This window comes from Petromyzon marinus, chromosome 10 (genome assembly GCF_048934315.1).
Source record: "Petromyzon marinus isolate PM22_M1 ecotype Great Lakes invasive population chromosome 10, UKy_Petmar_22M1.pri1.0, whole genome shotgun sequence".
Classification (NCBI taxonomy): Eukaryota; Metazoa; Chordata; class Hyperoartia; order Petromyzontiformes; family Petromyzontidae; genus Petromyzon; species Petromyzon marinus.
In genome coordinates, this window is record NC_133676.1 from 3053836 (window position 1) to 3071642 (window position 17807).

General features: G+C 47.2%; 1 long non-coding RNA gene across 1 annotated transcript; it reads right to left on the reverse strand.

Moving 5' to 3' along the window:
- Positions 1-817: 817 nt before the first annotated feature.
- LOC142924208 (uncharacterized) lies at positions 818-17784 on the reverse strand. The gene is made up of 2 exons (XR_012941382.1): positions 6041-17784; positions 818-3759 (listed from the first exon to the last, which is right to left on the reverse strand). It is a non-coding gene; the product is annotated as an uncharacterized LOC142924208 (long non-coding RNA).
- Positions 17785-17807: the final 23 nt, after the last annotated feature.

A 17807-nucleotide genomic window follows, 5' to 3' on the forward strand; every position in this document is an offset into this window, starting at 1 on the left:
ACGTCTCACACACATATTCACGTCACACACACACACATCACACACACACACATTCACGTCACACACACACGTCACACACACACACGTCACTCACACACAGACTCACGTCTCACACACACACACATTCACGTCACACACACACATTCAGATCACACACACATATTCACGTCTCACACACACACACATTCACGTCTCACACACACACGTCACACACACATTCACGTCACGCACACACATTCACGTCACACACACGTCACACACACTCACACACGTCACACACACTCACACGTCACACAAACACATTCACGTCTCACACACACACGTCACACACACATTCACGTCACACACACATTCACGTCACACACACGTCACACACACACATTCACGTCACACCACGTCACACACACACATTCACGTCTCACACACACACGTCACACACACACATTCACGTCACACACACGTCACACACACACACATTCACGCTTGCGCGCGGTCTGCCAGGTTAAACAGTGCTCGGTGCAAGACCCATTTCGGACACGCTTGCAGAAAGACTTAGAAAACACGAACCTGCCCGCTCGCATTGTGAGCCCCGCGGCTTGCCAACATCAAAATGCCTGCTTATTTATACACACGCATGTGTCACACATGCGTGTGTATAAATAAGCAGGCATTTTGAATACCTTGGGTGGAGGTGTGCGAATGTGCGTATGCGTGCACCTCCACCCAAGATATTCACCTGGCTGGGGCCAGCGCGTCAGCTGTGTAAACACCGCATTTTCCTCCATCAAGTCATTAATTGCTCCGTTCTCTCGCCGCCTTGCTTTCGTTATTTATTTTCATCTCTGTCCGAACGATGGCTCCATTTCGAGCAAAACCGCGCCGAGGAGGCGACTGGCGACTCGTCGTGTGAAGCGACGTGCCCAGCTCCGTCGCTTCACCAAACCAACGTCGCAGCGTCTTCCTCTCACCCGCGTCACCGCGGCTCGGATCATCGCGCGCGCGCACAACGAACCCAATCCCCGCCGCCACCCCCTTCCGTCACCACCGAGCTAAAATACCGAACAATGGAGCTGACAACGAACACAACAGGCGCACGGCCACGGCGCGATCCACACGCAACACTGCGATCGTGGCAAACGGGATGGAGCGCTCCCTCTTCAGTCGCGCACACGGTGAATTCTGCCCGCGTGCCCTACATTTCACTGAATTCAGGAGAGTAATTTGCATTCGGCTTTGCCGAAAACTTACACGTGAATGCGAGACACGCATGAATATTGACACTCTTCTGTACTGCGTTCGCTGCTCATTAAATATGCTCTCATCCTCGGCTGGCTGGCACGGCACAAGTCTCAGTGAGGGATCAGGGCCGATGGTCAAGACTCATGGTGGACGCATCCAAGACGGCCGTCCATGGCTGCCGAGTGCTTTTACATAGTTCCAAACGCGGGTGACGAAAGCAATTATTTTTGGTATTTAATATTCAGAAGTCTGTTCCAGAATCCGATGGACAGTGTATATTTGTTAATGGGAGATGCATCTTTGAAAAACAAAAACAAAAACTGCTTTGCTTTCACTGTTTTGAAACTAATCATTATTCAGCGTTTCATGATCTTCACGTCCAGCTGATATGTGCGTGATAAGAGTCTAATCGGTCTGTAATTCCTCAAATACAGTTTGGTATTATAAAATCATCAAATATAGAAATGAAATAAATACGTGCTCAGAGGGGGAGAAGAAGCCACAACACCCGATAGTCATATAATCTCAATATTATATGACTATCGGTATAGCAAAAAATATTATATACCCCCAGGAAACTAATTATAATTCAGATTAGGAGGAGGATGGCCCAGATGTATTTCCTAAAGAGGTTACCAAATGGAAACCCGCACCAGATGGAATAATGGCAGAGACAATGTCAAATATGTGGAAACAGCTGTTGGATTAAAATATATCAAGAAACATACACCCGCCTAATTAAGATGTATGTACATTTTGTCCAATCGCTTAAAAAAGTCGCTGCACACCCCCCTAACTTTCTAGGAAACACAGCGGTCACCAAACACGGCTGACAGAAATGCAATCTATCCTCTCCGCAGTAAAACAAATCAATACTCGGCGCTACCGCAAAATGCGAACGTGCCGATAATGAAACCCTGAGTTGTGTCCCGCACGGGATCTCTGCGAAGATGTCAATTAGCTCACCAGTCATCTTAAAGTGCCGCTTGGGGGCAACAAGTGGCGTGAGATTCTTCAGGCGCCGGACCATCGGACTCGTTGGCCGGGCGCTCTCCGTGTGGTGCAGCACATGGGCAGCTCGCTCTGTCGGGGAACCTTTTTATGCAAATTGCAGAGGCTCGGAGGCTCCAACAGAGTCGTGCGTTTTGTATTTGTGCGGAGTAATGCAATGTTTTCCGACTTAAGGTTCAAAGGTGTTTGCAGCAGGAGGCGTTTGCAGCGCAAGACGGTGGGGGGGGGGGGGGGGGGGACAAATGAGGTGAGCGCTTTGCAATCGCGAACTGCGGCGCGACTCACAAAGAGAAGCCCGCGGTGGATTGCGGCAGGCGAACTGGGTTTGCATTCACAATGAAGTGGGCGAAATAAATAGAAATAGCGCTTAAATACACAAAACCTTAAAGGCCTTCGGGCCACATGGGGGCCCATGTGTTTCCGACAAGACGTTTCCAAGTCAGCGGCATGATTTAATGCAGAGTGACGGGGGGGGGGGGGCTGCAAATTTTTAAGACAAATCGCAGGAGTTGCCCGAGGAGGAAGCTTAAGTAAACACGATCGCATGCCCAGATTTGAGAGCGGCGGTGAGCGTGCCGCCAGGATGACATCAGGTGAGTTCCACGGTTAGTGGAACGAGTCGAACCACCGTCGCAGGCAATGTGCCCATCGAAATGATTCAGCGCCGCCCGCACGCACCGACGCCAATGATTTAGAAGCGCGCGCTCAGACGGTGCCGTCCAGGTCTGATAGGACCGTGCACACAATCACAACACGAGGCTGCGTGCCGTCACACGTCTGCTTGGATAACGGTGCTGACTGTACAACACTCTACGCACCCACATCTACCATCAGCTCTCCCTCTGGTATAGGAGGGACACATACTCGCGTTCTTCAAGAAAACGCTGAAAACAGCCCAATCTCCGAGCAAGAGCCTATTCACAATTCACCTGGCATGCTGCAGATATTGTCGGAGCTCAGGAGCTAAGCAAGATTCTGCCTGGATTGTACTTGGATGGGCAACCACCATTATAAGTAGATGTTCTTGTCTGCTGTGTGACGATGTTGTGAGCAGATGGCAGCATAAACACATGATTGTGTTGTGCTATGATATCCCAGTATCTATGTTTACCGCCTTCGCCAATCCGCGCTGCCCAGCGTGGTGAAGTATGGTTCAATAGCCTCCACAACCCACATGTGTGTGGGGCGGCCCTCACCCAGTAGTGTATTGACAAAAGGGCTCCACGTCTAATCAGCAATTGATATTCTGGAATTAGAGATCTGGAACAGTGCAGCCAAGTTAATGGTTGGACACGGCCCACGTGGAAACAAGCAAACCAGCTGCAGGCGCCCTCTGTATATGCTTCACTATCAGAGGTCTCGAGCAAGAGGTTCAATTAGTGTGTTCGTGCATCATAAACCGATGGTGCCGTGGGTCAACAGTTTACGACGGTCACCGCCAGCAGATCCAGCGCCTCTTTCTGGAAAGCAGAACGGCCACACTCTCTCTCTATCTTGTCAAGCGGAACTCTGGAAGAAAATAAATGCGGCACAAAACAAAAATTATATCTTCCGTGGCACACGCAGCTCGAATTTCACACGCGACACCAGCAACGACACAGCACCGCTGGGCATCTCACGATCAGGGCCCAGTAAACATCATCTGCGCTACGTCACCCTGCCACACTACGCTCCAGAATACAATCACCCTCGTTATCTTGCGGGGAAAGTAAGAACGTTGACATGCAAATGCCGTTATCGCTTTAATAGACGTGTGCTTGCTGGTCAAGCACATTTGAATGCGAGTAATCCGTAATGACACCGTGAGAGTGTTCTTCCTGCACGCGACGTTGCCGAACTGCATACGTGTTGCCTTCGTAAGTGAAACGCCACACACCGAGCACAGCTCCAACCTTGACGCCAACAAAAGCAAAATGTACCGTGGCTGCATAGCGCGGACAGTTTAGCGTAACACCTGTTTGGGCACCACCTCGCCCCTGCCTCAGTGTGGACAGCAAGCTCGGCCCATGCAACACTGGGAGCCAATGACCCCCCCTCCCCCCCCGAGTATTTTTTGCAACAATTGCACAATCCTCAGAAATCCTGAGAAATAAGTCCGGTGCTCTGCGGCGAACGAGCGCGTTCTGTTTACGGTCCGCGCGACGGTAAATTATGAACGCTCTCAGGTAGTTAAACATCACAATGCGTTCCGGGGATGTCTGGCGTGACCGCGGCGTGACAAGTTGCAGGGGGCTTGCCACGTGTGACCTGATTGTTTTTAAAATTCGCTGCAGTGACCACGCGCTGACCCAATGCTCGGCTGCGGTAAATCACCTGCATTAAAACTGGCGAGACAACTTCTGATTTAGTGCAGATTTCTGTTCCCCTTAATATAGAACGCACACCACCTTGTCGCGGCAGGTTGAATTTATGAAGTCCCGCTGGGAGGGAGCGTACGGATTGTTTGAAAACCAAACCAAATGCAATGTGACCAGCATGGTTTGTATGTAAAATCCGTTCGGCACAGCAACATCATGTTCCTCCCAGAGAAACAAACACGCCCTCGCCGAATGCCTGCTGTCAGCCTTCAGAGACAAGTGGAGTGAGCAATGAGTCGGTCTTAGAAGACGTTCCATCTGTGCCCGCACTAAGCAAGCACACATCCACAAATCATGGCCAGACTGCACGTAGATACGAAGCAAAAATACATTTATATTTTTGCAGCCACTTTGACAATCCACTGCTGGACGAGGGCCTCCCCTCGCTGTGTGGCGTTGGGGGGCCCAATTGGAATTCCATTTCAGATATTAGCAATCCTGCCCCAAGCAGGACATTTTACAATCATGATTGAATCATTGTTTGCTCGGTGTATGGCTACCATAGACCGACCAAGCAAAGTGCACCATTGAAGGCAACCATAATATTTGGTTAAAAATAATATTTGCGCCCCTTTTAATATTTAACTATCAATACACGATTGCAACATTCCATTTCAGAGAAAAACGATAGTCCCTGATGCAATCGTGTAATTTTTTTATGTTTGCCAAAATATTTACTTTTAAAGAGCTGGACTTCATGCGATCCTATGTACAGGCAAACATCGTGCTCAGGTTTAAGTGTTTCACATCAACAAATGCACGAGCTGCCAGTACTTAATTAAACGCCAACTTCAAACGGTGTCATTGGTGACCATCCTCCGCTCTTTGTGCGCTTTACGAATTTCGAACGCAGCCAAAATAGAGGTTTGTTTTTGTTAGATCGCGAAAAGATAAATGTGTCGTTAAACCCGCCACCACCTGACACGGCCAATTAGTAAGGTTTGTCATGTAAACAAAACATGCCAATGAGCTACTAGTTCAGCACATCGGTGTGTTCGAGAGAAAACCCACAACATTTACAACTAGAGTACGACGTTTAGCCAGTAATCAAAATTAGCATGATCAGGCGACAGTCAGAGTCACTTAAACTCTTGACGTGTATCGTTGTTTGTGAGCGCAGATTTCGAAATAACTTGTTATTTCCACTCAGAATAACATCCCGTCCGTCACAACGGTCCAAGCTTGGTAAACAAAGCTCGCTCCTCTGGTCGGATGTTACGAATGTTTACCTTGCGCGAGCGTTTAAACACAAAATACCACATTTAAAACAACAACAAAAACTGTTCGAATATTTGTAGGTCTTGCACTTTTTTTTATTCTGCCACAGTCGCCAGTTTAATCTCCCGACATGGTAATTGAAAAATTGGGCAAGGTCCTTAATATTCGCCGCCTCTATCCACCCAGTATTAGATATGGGTAGACCAATTCGTCACCTGGCAGGTCCCGTACGTGTTCTCGCACCTCTTCAGAGCTGTCTGGATAGCGTGGAAGAGTAGGCCAAATACCCCCTAGATGGACTCTCGAGAGGGGATCTCCAGTATTCCCTCCCGTCGAGGTCCTCCCACCAACAGCGGTAATTGCAGGTCTCCACTGGTACCTTCTACTGTTCCTGTACAAGGACACATGAAGGCAGTAAAGGCATGATGTGTAAGCGGGACAGCAGCGCGTGGCTCTTCACGTGCAGCTGGCATGTCATCCCACAGCCAATGCTCATGCGCAATTTATATTCCTAGCATTATGACAATGCTGACATTGGTGGTATCACATGAACAAACTGTCATAGTTTTGAAGTTAATTTTCCATTTACAGGCTTGTTTAGAAATATGTTTCCATTTCATTACAACTAAAATAAAAGAAATGGCATGGCACGTCATTACATTTCGATGTATCACCTTGATACCCAAACACGAGGACCAGAAATACTTTCTGCGCAGGTTTGCGTTGTTACCTTTTTTATCTCTCTGCTGTGATTTTATGTGAAGCCGCTTGCCGTTCGGTGTTACGTCGCACATCAAGCCGAACCAATACCAATAGCCGCCATTCGCCACCAAGTGACGGTGCCTGTGCCAGGCCAGGTGCACTTTGAGGCCATGCGAAGTGTTGAAGGCTCGCTGGCAGGAGGTCACCAGGTGCAGGGGCGGAGCCAGGATTTTGACTTTGGGGGGACTGACTGCAATATTATGAGATATCCAGTGTATGTTTTCCAATGGGGGCCACAAATGTTTAAAACAAATTCTATTGGATTTGAACGCGGAGTTTATTAATAGGTCGGAGCCGCTGACGTGGCTCAGTTCGATAAGTTCGAAAGGCTGCCGCTCAAGCAGCCTGCAGGGCAGCACAAGGTGGCAGCCTGCAGGGCAGCACAAGGTGGCAGCCTGCAGCATTTTGCAGCAGCCGGATATCCGGTTATCTCGATTACCGACTTTCCCAAAATTTCATGGGGGGCTATGCCCCCCCCCAGCCCCCCCTGTGGCTCCGCCCCTGACCAGGTGCCATGGGTTGACTGACTGAGATGACCGGTAGATACACCAGCTGTACCCCCTACTGTGCCAACTTTCTGCATTTTATCCGCCCGGCACTCCGCTCGTTGTTATACCCACAGCCAATGCTCATGCGTAATTTATATTCCTGGCATTATGATGCACCAGATGTACCCCCTACTGTGCCAACTTTCTGAATTTTATCCGCCCGGCACTCCGCTCGTTGTTGTGAGCGTCGCTCCTCTGCCCTCCGTTGTTGTTGGCGGGCGACTGCCTCCAACTGCCCAGTAGCAGCGTCCTTCACGAGCCTCCTCCACACGCCGTATGACACACACATTGGAGAGAGATTAAATCCCTTGCACTATTTTTCAAAATGTAGAATGGCAACGTTGTTATGAGGCAAAACTGTTGACCGTTGCACGAAAACATCAACACAACAATCCTCTGGATAATACGATTTAATCACGTGCCCACCGTAAGTATAACTGCAAATACAGCCTGCAGTTTCATTGAATATCTATCAGCTGACAGGGACATTGACACATACATAAAGCATCTTTGTTCCTCAATGAGGAAGTTGGAACGGGGGGGGGGGATTTTCCCCAGTGTAGTATTTAGGGGAAAAGTCACCACTGGTTGGATAGGGCACACACATGCACCGTGTGCGAAATATCAGGCGCGTGTTACTATGCGCAGGCAGGGACGGGCATTCTTTAACACGGCATATATAAATCTAGGCACTCATTCATAGTAGATAGCAATACTTCAACATAATCCTCATAGTGGCACGACCAGTGATATATGTCCAGAGTTATCGACAGGTGACGAAAATCTACTTTCCTCTCAGGCTAAACAATGATGGCAAAGTAAGGCTTTGTTTGACCCTTACGCATATTTCAGGCACTTGCCAGTGATATTTTACATCGTTATTATCGTATATTGTTCCACTTGTTTACTCAGAAAAACCTCGATGAGTCTCAAGACTCATGTTTAAGAGGGTCCTGCTCAGCTTTAGCGGTGGCAGGCAACGATTGCTATGCATTTCCCAATCAAGTAATTTTCAGTGTAATTCGTCAAATGTTGGACCGTGATCCCAGCACACATTTGCCTGCCCTCCCTCGAACGTGTCTCTGTCTGAGCGACGTCACGAGATTGTTAGCATCCACTCTGTTTTGACACATTCTGCGGCAAGATGACGACGCACGCTTCCATCGTTTGGTTTCGCGGAGGAGGGCAGCTGGCTCACGCCCACTCGTTTGGGTGGTGCGGGAGCCTGGCAGGGTTTCCTTTCCAGAGATCGCAATGATGTAATCACATTTGGCCATTCTCCTGCGTACCTTCTCGCTGTCAACGTGACGAGAGCAGCCAATGACACGCAGCAACTTGCCTTCAGATCCAACCCAAAGTGACATTTATGGCCATTACTGTAATTAATAACGCGGCCGAGCATTCCAGCTCTTTCGACGTCACCCCTTTTGAGTTGAACCACCCAACTGGTTTGTGTTGTTTTTTAGCAAATGTGGCCACGTGCACTTAAGCCTTGAGCTACGCAGTTACGGGCGTGACGATGGCGTACGTTTATGAGGCTTCCAGTCACCTGCGTCAAAATTTGAAGACGCCTTGGATAAACACTTGAGATACATTCGTGTAGTAAATGTTCTCAACGCAGAGGTGTGCGTTTTTTTGTTCCTGCGTGTGGAACTTGAACTGCACGTGTGTCAGAAAGCACGTACACAAACCACGTGTAAGGCCTCGGACAGTGGGGCCCGCCACAGTCCAAAGCCCTGCGTGGAATCAACCGCCTACAGCTGCCCTTTGCACAAACAAATGCCCGCGTGTCTCTCTACTCGGAACACAATATATTAAAAAAATATTCATTATTATTCATGAATTGCCATCAGATCCCAGAAATATCTGGCGAATACTTTGTGGACAAGTTTAACCGCATTGTGATCTTGCAACATGGTTTAAAGACGACCACGTGAACATAACACGCTTGGCTCACGTTAAACTACAGTTAGCAAACTAGTTGTAAATAACATTAACGCTCTCACATTTGCTATGTCTGTAAGATGTCCAAATATAATGAGAAGGCATTCAAGGTCACAAGTGAATGTACATTGTGTTTACTGTGGAATGTCAATTTGAGTACACGGTTACCAGTTTTGTGAAGTCACATTAATTCAAATGCCACTTTTAACTTCTCCGCAGTTTTTCTTTACCATAATTTTTTTGTGGGGAACGGAATTATGTGCTCCAGTCAGCATTTCCCGAGACACGATGCAGAAAATCCAATTTACTCTCAAGGTCAAGTCAATGGCCGTGGACTTACCCAAAGGGTCACTGACAGCAAGGCCAGGCAAGGTCAGGCGACGATGGTTTGCATAGCCGTCCAGGAGGCTTGGAGTTATCTCCTTTGTGAATGGTTGGTTTTGAGATATGGTTGAAATATGATGCTCCCTGCTAAAAAAATGTGACAAGTGCCCTAATCAAAGGCATAGAATTGCATGACAGGGCCTTAACCTCACTCCAAACACCAGGTCCTAAAATTAAGTGTTTCAGGAAGGACTTGAAAATGACCATTCATGACACATCCATTGATTTAGAAGAATAAAATATATTTGTAAAATATAGCCTTTTAGCGCCCCATTGTTTTGTGACAGACTGTAATATTGGATTGCATCGCGTTTAGACGATATTATTTGACTTAATCAATATATTATAAGAATGATAAAATATTTGTTCACAAATCCAACAACTGCTAGAAAAAAAACGTACGATAACCATGAGAAATAACAACCCGACACAGATCAAAATACTGATTGGTTCAATTACTGTATGTCAATGTCTAAAATATTTTAGCAGTAAAAATACTTGTGTTTTGCATTTTGAATAGAGTAGCAGATGGTTTAATCGCAACCAGACAACTTATAAATCAGCATAATTTTCAGTCCATTGTCAATCAATGCTGGACCAGGGGCTCCTCGCACCGTGTTCGCATTGGGGGGGGGGGGATGTTTGGCCATACTTCACCACGCTGGTCAGTGCGAGCTGATCTAAAGGGCACGGCAGGATCAGCAAGACCGGTTCAGATTCAATTCACCGCTGACGTTAGCCATAGCTGTAAATCAAAACGACTGTCTCGGTTCCATGGTGCAGTGGCGCTCAACCTCACGTAGCTCACCACTCTCTGCAGCTAACCGCTCCCCGCAGCTAACCGCTCCCCGCAGCTAACCGCTCCCCGCAGCTAACCACTCTCCGCCGCAACAGCAAAACAATCAAGACGCACGATTGCAATTAGATCGAAGAACTACTGTACAGCCCACACCTGAAATTAGTCTCGCGGGCCATCTGCGCAATGTAGACGAACGTAAAATGCCCGAGATCTTCGTGGCTGTTAGCAGTCCTGGGGCGTTTTAAAATGAACAGCCCTCCTGCCCCCAGGGTTGAAGGATGAAGGCAGGGAGGGGCTGAGCGAGAGGCAATGGCAACACAGTGATGGTGGGGGTGGAAGAGAGTGAAGATAATGCTAGGAGATCAAACAAAAACACTCTTCTTTATTTTACCAGGTAAGGCCCACTGAGCTCCATATCTCCTTTTGAGAAGCGACCCGGCTATCACAGATGAGAGCTCAACGAAGCGGCTTATCGTGTGGAAATGTACAGCAGCCGAATGCTCTAAACGCATGGTTCTAAATGTGGAAGGGAAAAAACTGGAGGACCCGGAGAAAAATACATGCGATCGTGGGGAGAGAGAGAGAGAGACGCAAGCTCCAAATATAAAGGCGTCATGGTCGGGATCGAACCCACACGCTTCTGTATACCAGGCGAGGTAGTTAACATCTAGATTACCACTGCGGGGTACATGTAATAAAGTAGTCTATGCTAAGGGATTTAGATATGGTCAAATAACCCACATGGCAAGTCGAGGCCCTCATCCAGCAGTGCATTGACAATAGGCTTGTCCATGTGCTGTACATACGAATGGAGGATGCGATGTTGCAGCGGTTTGCACACTCAAACAGGAGCCTGGTTACCTGAGGTTGATTCCTGGCTCTGGCTAATATCAGTTGCAAGTGAATTTCTAGCCGGATATTCGAGCCGGTTCACACTAATCAGCTTGTTGAAGTATGAACAAATAACCGCAATGACTTACAAGATGTGGAAAGGCCTTCAATTGGCAGTGGTTATACATTTATATTATAATAAACTGCAAATGAAAAGCAGAAATGTGACATTTTTTCATCCCATGATGATATCCTGAACAATAATTATCATCGGTAAATGACAAAGACAACCCATTACAGCACAAAGCATGAGTGCTGGCCAGAAAACAAATGTATTTAAGGACACACAGAGATGTGCAATGGACACGGGTCACCATAGAGTCGAGGTAGAAACCCTCTCCATATGTACGGCGCCCAGAGGCATATCATAGCAGTGAACAATGATGACTGGACTGTACTAATGAGTCCTCATAAGCATGAAACCGGTCTACAGTTGTGTATTGGTTTCACTGCTGCCTACCAGTTATCCAGTTGGTCTAAAACGACAACAAGGCCTCACATGTGGTTCCTACAGACTCGTCGTCTGCATAAGGCTTGAGATGTCTTTGTACACGCAGTGTACATCTTCGTTTGTGTTTTGTGTCAGTAAATTCAGATCGTACACAACATAGTGCAAATTATAAATATCATCGCTCCCTGGTGGGTTTAAATACAGTGCAGCGATTGTGCCGTCCATGTGTTTCCCATAGTATTCGTAGCTGAGGGTTTGACGGCCAAATCTATCATTCAGACAAAATCACATATCACGCAGGAATGACCATTCGGGGACTGCTGCCACAACTTCGACCTATAGAGTAAGCTTGTGCTTGACTGAATGCTGTCTTGATGAGCAGTGGTCTATGGGAAGAGTGGCTGGTTGCACTGAAAATCAACTCTCAGCATGTTGAACTTGGCCATTTGGCAGACCGTGCTACATTCGGTGCCAAAATGCACACTGAGTTGTCTACTAAAAATGAACGGTCACATAGAAATATAGAAATGTTGCGGTGGTTTATGAGTAGAATAAAGAATTTAAATAAAACTCAAATGTTACTGTTATAATTACCAAGAGATTAAATTATTTAGCCAAGAACCTAACAGAAATTCCAAATAAAGCATGAGGTGGTGGCATTGTTCGTGGTGCTTCATAACTTGAACAGAGGGGCTCTTGGATTTAATGTAAACAGCAAATAAAATTCAAAGTATTCCACGAACGTAAACTCAATAATCAAAGTTAGCAAATGAAAAACACCTTTGTTAAATATTCACAAGAATTTGCTGTGAATGCATGCGCTTTGCAAAATACAGTGACTTGGCAACCGGGAGTTTCAACAATAAAGAGCCCTATTAGTTATCTAAGTGATGAGCGGAGATATGCTAGTGCACAAGCTGTAGCGTGTCTGTTGTTGACTCCTGCAGACTTTCAGCCCACTACGATTCCAGCTACTGTCTCAACAGAACTTTAACAGCGTGTTCGACAGTCATGGATGTGAAGAAATTGGAGCACAAATCAGTGATTCCTCACTAAAGAGCTCTCCCAAATTCCGCCATTTCAAGATTACAGATAAATCAGAACGCCACTGCAAAGCTCTTCACCCATACACGAAAACGTGATCAGGGCACTCCAGTACCACGATCTCTCCACTGGCTTCCTGTCACGTCTCAGGTTCAAAATTCAGGTGACTGTTTTTATAATTCATGGTTCTACCCCGTGCCTTCCTTTCCCCTCTCTTCTTACTCTACTCTCCGGCACGTCATCTCCGCTTCAGGCTTAAAGGCATCCTTCTTACGAAGCTCACAGTCAGCGATCGATCTGTGGGAGGTCATCGCTCCTTCGAGGCTTCTGCTCTTGTTGACGTCTGGAATTATCTTGCTCTTGAACTACAACACAGTTGAGACTCTGCCCTGGTTTGCGTCAAGAATGATGTGCATCTAGCTTCCCCCTCCTCTCTTCCCATCCCTGTGAAGCATCTGGATATGTGGTTGCATTTAGACGCTGCTATGTAAATGTAGACTGTATTGTATAAATACACCTCGTGCAATCCACGGGAGGACGCTGGCTATTTATGGAAATGAGGAGCCTTCAGTGTACCAAGTGAAGTCCTGGTCATAGGAGTTTGAATGCGGGCAGGAATTTGATGAAGTAGATCGTCAGGACGTACAATGGAAAACGACAACTTCAGAACTGTGCCGAGGATCTGGTGATAGCAAGAAGAAACCTAAACGCTTACAAATTGCTTGTGAACTTAGCATATGAGAACCGAGTATGCCAATAATCCGTCAATAAAAGCTGGGCACGTCCCTGGTCGGTTTTCGGAGCAAATTCGAGTTTGTGAAGAGACTTTGGCGGTGTTTTGAAATAAATCCGAAACATTTTTTACTTCACAAATTGTGACTGAAGATTAAACTTTGTATTAACCTCTGGGACGCAGAGACGAAACCAGATTATACGCGGTGCAGGGTAAACATGTTGGATGCAACCGTTAATTGTGGACTTCATGGTCTCATATTTTTGGTGATTCTGAAGAAATGTATCTTCGTTTGTTGGATGCCATGCAACATCACAATAGCAGGGCAAGGGTTACGCTGTCACACCTACGAAAAAAAACGCGGCGTGGAAAGTTGACTCTTTTCCGCGTCGCTTTTTCACAACAACGCGCCAGTTCACAAGTCCGATTTGTCGAGTCGGGCATCAGGAGAGTGCGGCGTTGAACCCCAACACGATGCAGCCCACAGTTCACCGCCCCCCCCCCCCCCCACACAGCGACCGCATGCTCATCTTTCCATTCAAACACGTGGAGAATCCACACGCACGCGCACGTGCTTGAGCGTCTATTTTCAAATGGTGAAGAAGTCAAAGTAGCAGTGTCAGGCTGGATTGAGGACCAAGAGAAGTGGACTTCCGCTAGAATATTCTTGTTCAATGCAAAGGGCAAGTGTGTAGAGATGGGAGGGGGAGGGAGGGGAGGGGTGGGGCATTGGGTGGACCTTGCCTGCAGCCCGTCTCTTCCTTACGCAGGTAGATCCCGTGGCGAGTGGCTGCTTTCAAACAGGCCACTTACGCCACATGGTTTCACAACAACGATGATCATGCTGATGATCCAAGAATGCATATCTTGAATTATTGCGTTATCTGAGTATAACTTGAACATTCCATTTGAGTTTCATTGCATGAGAAATTGGAAATGTTGGGAGAAAAAAATTCAAACTTGTTTCCACTGTTGTGTTTCTATTCGTGAGTGTCTCACCGACTGCTCAATGCTCATATATTGGCGGGGGACATTTGGCCAATTCCATTTAACCATATTTTGAATGTGGGAAAAAACCAGGGTACCTACACATAACCAAATTTCACAAAAGGGTACACACCTACTTGCTGCACTGCCTCCTGCAGGCACCTTGCTGTACTTCAAGCTGGGTGTCTTGCACAAGCTCAATCGCAGCATGATCCACGACCTCCAGATCACTGGGTTACAAGGCAGCCGTTAGCTCCAAGCTGAAGTCATAAAAACATAATGAAGAACACACGGATCACATTTACAATGTTAGATCCATTTACCCTGTAGTCCACTAGAATGGCAGTTACAGCTTCCCCTAATAACACTCACTGGAATATGGAACACTATAGCCCGCGAAACGAGATTGGCACACGCGTGTTCTTCAATCCTATCTTGTTTATTCCAAAGAATAATTCACAATTCTTCTGAACGAAAGAACAAGCGAAGATCTGGCCATCTGCGCCTGGCTTATCTGCGGCAAATTGAGCGAATTAAAGACAACACAGTGCGTGGACTTGGATGGAAAGTTGCACGCGCCCCTTTGCACAGGCCAAGAGTGGTCCTAATTAGAGTCTATTGCGTATTATGCAGAGCCCACGGAGTTCTCGGAGAAGAGAATTGTTATTTTACTGCACATATTTATTTAATACTCTATAAATAAAGCCAATTATATGTTTTATTTCAATTTCCAGTGCACATCATGCTGAGCAGCAATAAAATGGCTTTTGGAACTTTTCTTAAAAGCTCTCTTAAACCCAAGTTTACTGCCCCTATCTCAGCCAGAGCACAAAGCTAAAGCTCCCAACAAAAAGCCAGTTGAGTTAACGCAGGCTTTGCAAAGGCCACAGGCTATCTTCAGTGACATCTACATCCAAGTTAAAAGGGTGTTACACTGCGAGACTGGATATTAATGAACAGAGAGCGCGTGAATGTGGCCAATCTTATCAGACACTGGAAGCTAAGCAGGTTTGTGCCCGGATAGTGCTTCGACTGATGACCACAACGCACAGCAAGTTGTTGTAGGAATATGTGGTGGACAGCCCAGGGTAGTGCATACAAATCATATTGTTCTACTGTACTATGTTCCAATAGCTATGCTCCCAGCCGCCACCAACGTGCACTGACCTGCAAAACCCGTACTGGGTGTCGAGACCCAATCCAGCAGCGGATGGACAAATGGCCTGTGCGTGTACTTGAAGTGTCTTATTTCCATTGTTATTGGGTTAACTTATAGTACACACTTTGTATGTACTGTATAAGGTTCAGCAACAGCGATGTACGTCTCTGCACACTAAACTGGACATCGCACATATGCAGCCGTTAAAAATGTTTGCCGATTTCGGGAGAAGCGTACGAGCGCCTGCCTGCGCGCGTGCGCGCGCGCGTGTGTGTGCGCGTTATGTTCGGGTAGCGGTAGTGTAGCGGTTAGCGTGCTGCGCTACAAACCCGGCGACCCTAGTTCGATTCGCGCTCACGGCCAACACCAGTGACGATTATCTGACCCGGTCCTGTGCCTCCTCTAGGTAGACTCAGCCTTAAATGAGTACCTGGTGCGGTGTGTAAACATCGCCACTGGGGTGGCGATGTTTACACACCGCACGGTGCTGGCCGTCATAGGTGCTCGCTAACAGCACTTGCCCAACAGTCTGTTAAAAACCATACGGGGGAGCTTTGTCTTTGTGTGTGGGTGCGCGTGTGTCAGTGCGCGTGTGTGCGTGTGGGTGTGCCGCGTCTGTGTGTGTGCGCGTGTGTGTGTGTGCGTGTGTGTGCGTGTACGCAGCTCAGCTCGTGTGACTCCCGCTTGTGTATGGTTTGCATTATTCTTGCTCAAAGTGCCTCGAGCCACAGCTGATTTAAATTATATTTTTTTGGACAAAGTGGCAGAGAGGCAGAAAATATTCCAAACTGGCTGAAAAAAATGTGCGCAATCTCAATTTGTGCGCACTTAGTTATAGAACTTTCCATCGCTATTTCCAAACGGCAACATATTTCACATTCTTCGACAACACAAAAAAACTGTCCGTGGCCTTTCCCCGCCTCCCCCCGCCTTCGTAATTAGTATTCACAACTTGAAGAAGTGCCATGCACCTAAAATAATATGGTATACTATTGTCACTGCAATAATGACCGTTATTAAAAGGATCGCGTTCATAACAAAATAATGTTGCCATTGAGCAAGATCGTGGTGACTAGAGTACTGGGCAGACCCTGAACTACTGAGTATTGACACAAGTGCGAATATTTAATTTTCGTTGTGGCGAGACTCTTTTGTTTTCTAACAAATAAGGATGTGCGGGCCCCAAGTCGTTTGGAATGATTCATTATTTAATTAGCCTCGTTCACGGTGGCCTCAAACCCCCATAGGCCCCATATCTGCCCAGCAGACAGTCTACTCTGTTTTGATGATGATGATGTACGATGGTTTCTTTGGCATCTTAGCATTCAGCCCAGACGCCACTGGCTGACGGCCAAACTAAACTATCCTAAGATGACAAAGGATGACAGCACTGATTTTGAAACACACAAGCTCCAGTGACGCTGTACAAAATGTCTTTTTTCAACGACCCGCGGGTGGCCAATGCGGTTCAGGGAATGCCGAGGTTGGCTGTGCCGGGGTTGACTGTCCCGAGGTTGACTGTCCCAAAGTCGCCGAGCATCGTGGGTTTCAGTCTCAGGGGGCCGTGAATGATGATTTCGGAAGTCAAAGGTGACCAAGGGTGATTCTGGGGGTCATGATGTTCGTGTACATGTAAGAGGGAATTCTTCCAAGAGGAATTGACGGTGACTTTATGAGCAGTTCTGGTGATAGAAAGGTCACTTTGACCTGGTTCCCGGCTTTCATGAACCCGTACTTTTTCAACCTCGGTATGTGTGAATATCCGTCTACGATCAATAACATATTATATAATTATCCCCCCTCCTTAATTATTTATTTACCCATCCAAAAGAAACCCGAGTCTTAAAAATATTTCAGGAGGGTCCTACACTCGGAAGTTTGAACAAGTCTTCTTCTAATGAGTGGTTGGTGTGTGGGAGAAAGCTAACGCACTCAAAGTAAAACCACTCATTAGGGAGGAGGGGGTGGTAATAACGCAAGGGACCACACGGATGGGCTCACGAATCCATCCAACTTTTTGTACCGAAACCAACTGGCCACCTTGCAGTATCAAACATCTCTATGTGATCCACCAACCCCTGCCTTCAACCACCCGGATCACAGACATGCCTCCACCCAGCCCAGAACTTGGACTCGTGCACGTGACAGTCCCAGGGGAGGTCTCCGGGATTTCCATCTCTCTACGCACCCGGCTACTGGGGGCCGGGGCCACCAATGCCCACACACACCACCGATATAATTGTTCACAATGCACGGTTCGGGGCGGCACACGCCGACTTC